Source organism: Elephantulus edwardii, unplaced genomic scaffold, assembly GCF_000299155.1.
Source record: "Elephantulus edwardii isolate Elephantulus edwardi_28Jun2011 unplaced genomic scaffold, EleEdw1.0 scaffold00560, whole genome shotgun sequence".
Taxonomy (NCBI): Eukaryota; Metazoa; Chordata; class Mammalia; order Macroscelidea; family Macroscelididae; genus Elephantulus; species Elephantulus edwardii.
The window spans coordinates 44,728-50,110 of record NW_006400310.1 but is presented as its reverse complement, the minus strand read 5'-3'; positions in this window follow the sequence as shown (position 1 = coordinate 50,110).

Genomic DNA, 5,383 nt, shown 5'->3' with positions numbered 1-5,383 from the left:
AAAAAAAAATATTTTTTAAAAGAAAGGATTACAGAAGAATTAAACCTTTTGAGCTGTAGAATTAGCAATGAGTGTGGCAGAAAGCTGGGCGGCAATCTCAAAGTCATATAGTTTGAGGCCATCAGCTGCTCCACTGAACAAGGATGGGCAACCTCCTCTCATGTGATTTATTGCCTCTGAAAACTCAAGAGAGTCAGCTATGGGTCAACAGTACCAACATGATTACATGTGTTATGGACCGCCAAAACAACAAACAAATTAGTCTTTTTTAAAAAAAAATCTTATACTGATTTATTTACGAAGTTCATATACATTGCTTTTCACACTAATCTTCCCATTTCCTTAATCCCCACCTCCCTCCACCCATCAAATTGTGTCACCCTATGATTAATACCCACCCCTCCATCCTCAGCCTTCTGCTGCCACACTCCCCACCACAGCCCCGGATCCTCATACTTGTTCTACAATTCTGTTCTCATACAATATTTGTCCTTATGGAACTGAGTTCTCCAGTCCCTTCCAAGTTAGGTAGTGATTTACAAAAGCATTGCTCCTCCTTGTTGCATAGTATTCCATCATGTAAATGTACCATAATTTCTCAATCCATTCAACTGTGGTTGGACATTTAGGCTGTTTCAATGTTCTAAAAAAGTAAATAACACTCCTATGAACATGTGTGTACAAGTCTCCATTTGTATCTCAGTTCTCATTTTCTCAGTGTATATTCCAAGCAGTGAAATAGCTGTGCCATATGGAATTTCTACGTTTGGCCTTTTGAGGAAACTCCAAACTGCCTTTCAGAGAGGTTGTACCATTTTACAATGCCACCAACAGTGTATAAGAGTTCCTATCTTCCCACAACAATCTTTATTACTTGCCGTCCTGTTAAACCTTGCCACTACTATTAGAGTGAGATGGTATCTCATTGTGGTTTTGATTTGCATCTCTCTTATTGCCAGTGATTTTGAGCATTTCTTCATGTATCTGTTGGCCATCCAAATATCTTTCTCTGTGAAAAGGCTTTCCATGTCTTTTGCCATCTTTGTAACTGTATGATCAGTCTTTTTCTTGTGGAGGCCCAGTAGGATTTTGTAAATTTTTTTATTTAATTATACTAGTTTAGTAACAAATTTCAAATAAATTGTTTTGCACACCTGATTCTTCCAATTTCCCTCACCCCCTCACCCATCAAATTGTACAACACCTTGATTAATCCCCCCCCCTTGCTGCACATCCTCATCCCTCTGCTTCCACTTTCCCCCCTTGTACCCTCATACTCAACAATATTTGTCCTTCAGACTGAGTTAGTTCACTCAGCACAATGCTCTCCAGTCCCTCCCAAGTTAGGTAATAACTTACAAAATCATTGTTCCTGTGTGCTGCATAGTATTCCATTTTGTAAGTGTACCATAATTTCTTAATATATTCAATTGTGGTTGGATGTTTGGGCTGTTTCCATGTTCTTGCAATGGTGAATAATGCTACTATGAACACTGTTGTACAAATTTCCATTTGTGTCTCAGTTCTCATTTTCTCAGATTCAAGCAGTGGAATTTCTATGTTAAGCTTTTTGAGGAAGTGCCAAACTGTCTTCCAGAATGGTTATACCATTTTACAATCCCTCCAAAAAATGTACAAGAGTTTCTATCTCGCCACATCCTCTCCAGCAATTATTACTTGCTGTCCTGTTAAACTTTGCCACTGTTACTGGAGTGAGATGGTATCTCGTTTTTTTGATTTGCCTCTCTATTACTATCAATGATTTTGAGCATGTATTCATGTGTCTGCTGGCCATTCTAATATCTTCCTCTGTGAAAATTATTTCCATGTCTTTGCCCATGGATTTCATGGATTCTGTAAACTTTTTATATGAGACCCTTGGAAATGGTATTGCCAAATTTTTTTTTCCCAGTCAGTAAGTTTTCTTTTCACTCTGTTGGAAAGTTTTTTATGCTCATAGGGATTTAATCTTTAGAAGATCCCATTAATCAATTTTATCCTCTCCAGAGTGTGCATTTCTGGCTGTAATTGGCAGTCTCTTTATACCATAGAGTAGGCCATTTAAGCTTGATCCCAGTTTGTCTTGATAAACTTTATGGTTTGAGGCTTTATTCCTAGGTCTCTGATACACCTTGAGTTGATTTTTGTGTATGGACTGAGATGTGGATCCTGTTTCCATTTTCTGCAAGTAGCAATCCAGTTTTGCCAGTACTATTTGTTGAAGATGTTGTCATTTCCCTATTTGATAGGTTTTATTTCCTTGTCAAACATCAGTTGACCATAGACAGCTGTGTCCATTTCTGGGCTCTCAATTCTGTTCCCTAAGTCTATGTGCTGTTCTGGTTACTACCACTGTGTAGTAGGTTTTGAGGTTGGAGAGTGCTATGCCTCCCACTTCATTTCAGTTTTTCAGAAGTGCTTTGCTTATTAGGTATCTTTCCTCTCCAAATAAACTTGACAATTTCCCTCTGGATCTCCTTAAAAAATGGATTTGGTATCTGTATTTGGATTGCATTGAACATGTAGGTTGCTTATGATAGTATTATCATTTTTACCATATTGTGTCTTCCTATCCATGAACAGGGCATATTATTTCCCATTTCGTTAAAAATTTCTCTTGGAGGAAGCAACCAGAGTGTGTGTTAGAGGCAAGAATGATGAAACTTCTTCTTACATACCTTGGGCATGTAGTAAGAAGGGGCCAGTCTTTGGAAAAGGATATTATGCAGGTAAAGGTGGGGGGTTCTGAGAAAAAGAGGAAGACCTTTAACAAGATGTACTGTAGCAATGAACTTGAGCATGACAGAGATCATGAGGTTGCCAGAGGGTAGGGGAAAGTTTTGATCTGTGGTTCAAAAGGTCACTATTGGTTGTAGTTCCCTAAGAACAGCTTCATACATGCAAGCTTGGGCACTAGAATTTATTAGTGCTGTTCTTGTGAACAAACAGGATGAGGCTCATTGGCTTTACTGTGAGAAAAACGGCAGACTAAAGAGTCACAAGAGTTTTAGCACTCATTCACCTCCCCTTAAACTTGGATAAGCTCAGTGACTGCTCCAAAATATAGAAGACTGAAGTATTACAGTAGAATTCATTGGGACCAGACCTTTGGAAGTTGACAACTTTCTACTTCCTGTCCTTAGAACATTCCCTCTGGAGTCTGAACCATTAGGAAAGCAGAGCAGCCATATGAGCAGCACACATCCAGCCATCCAACTCAGGTGCCACTGAGAAAACCCACTGTCTACAGGCTCGATGGAAGCCTGTGACCCTACCAAGATACAGAGAGCATACAGCCTTTGGCTTCAAAGCACTAAGTTGGAGGTGTTTTGTTGTGCAACAATATCCGCGAGTGTGGTATTTTTCATGCTAGAAACTGATGTCTTCTTTCTTACCGTATTCTATGGACCCACAGCCCACTCTGTCATCATGCAGAGGGAAAGCTTCACCATGCTTCCCCTACATGTACTTAGTTCTAGACCATTCTATCTCCCCCAGCTCTGATCTTATCCTTCCAGGGAAAAACACTGACCACATGTCAAGTTGGATGTGCTTCTATAAGTAGATTTTATGATCACCCTGCCCATTCTCCATGGACCAGGCTGCTATCACCATTGAGAAAGACCAGCATTCAGTGCTTCCCACTCTGCAACCTGATCTCCACATCAGCTTTCTCATTACTTGTTTCAAAGCACCTTTTGATCCACTCAACCTGGTCTCCTTACCTGATGGTTTGCTCTGTGTTTCTTGAGCCTCCATGTAACGTAGAGACTTACTGAGGTCTCATCTATTAAGTACTCCATTCAGGTGAACAGAAGAAAACATCTACCTCCCTCAACTTCCTACTTTATATGAAATGGTCATTGTACCCTCTATAACTCAGTAATTCAAGCAGAGAATCTCAGAAGTTTCAAATCTGGGAATGGGATTGCCAGGTCCTCTCCTCTATGATTGTTAGAATCTACTTACTGCTCCTTGGGTAAAAGATCAGCAATCTCCTCCCATGTGATTTATAGCTTTGGAAACCCCATTAGAGGGTCACCTATGACTCTGTTCCCACTCAAAGGCAGTAAGTGAGAATGTGAGTGACTTATCCGAGGCCAGATTACAACATTATCATGTTCTTGAGGGCCTAGTTAGTAAGGAATTGTGTTTCCAATCCAAAGACAGTTTGAGTCCATCAGCTGCTCTGCTGGAGAAAGGCAATCTCCTTCTGTGCAATTTACAAATTTTGGAAACCGGCTGTAGGGTGGGCTCTGAATTGGATTTTCCTTGATGGTAAATAGCAACAACATGTGCAGTAAAATGGTAAAAGTCTAGAAGTTACTGACCAGAAGCTTCTCAGAGCTAATATATAGTACTCACCAATGAGTTTGCTTAGCCCAGGTCTCAGCACTCAATGAAGTTTTGGTAAAGAAATGTGAAAAAGTAGTATATTTCATAACCTACTCAGACATTTTCCTGCTTGAGAGCTTTTCTCCATCTTAAGTAGCTTGAGAAAACAGTTTTGGTGGTATCCCATTGTCTGTCAATGAGTAAACTGTTCTTAGAAAATTATCTCTGAATTTTAATCTAGGTTTTAATTGCTATTGTGTAATACCAGAAAATAAATGAATAAACAAACTCTAGCTTAGCAGTTCTAGTTTCCACGTATTTTCCAGAATAATTACATATCTGAACATCCCTGCAGTGCTACGTGTGCCAAGCAAATGGATCCCCACTCAGCACCACCTGAAGTGCATTCTTTTCTCTTCTGAAAAGGAAGCCTGATTTCTGCCTAAAAATTATAGTGTTTGTTGTGGGTGGGGGGAGATATCCAAGGAAAATGAAGAGAGAGAATACTAATTCTAATTTGTATGCCTTTCAGAGGACAAACAGCACTGATGTTAAAAAAATAAACCGTGATTCAGGTAATCAGGCTTTGTACCTCGCATTAAGGGGAGCACTTCAGAATAGTAAAAAGCAAAAGAAACCACTATCAAGTTAACTCTAACTCACAGTGATCTCAGGTATGTCACAGCAGACTGTCCTACATGGGACTTCTCAAAAGGAAGTCTCCAGGTGGTGCACTCAAACCCTCAACTTTTCCACTGGCAATTGAACTTCTTAACTACTTTTCTACTGGCAATTGAACTTGTTAACTGTTGATCTCAACCAGGAACTCTATTAAGAAACGGTTTTCTAATTAAATGATTTGCCCAGAAGTATGAGTCCTCCTGTGGGACACAGGCTGCTTGGACTGCTCCATCTTTCCAGAATAACTCACTGCACTTACTACAATATTGCCAACTTTCCCTTCCTTCCTTCCTTCCTTCCTTCCTTCCTTCCTTCCTTCCTTCCTTCCTTCCTTCCTTCCTTCCTTCCTTCCTCCCTCCCTCCCTTC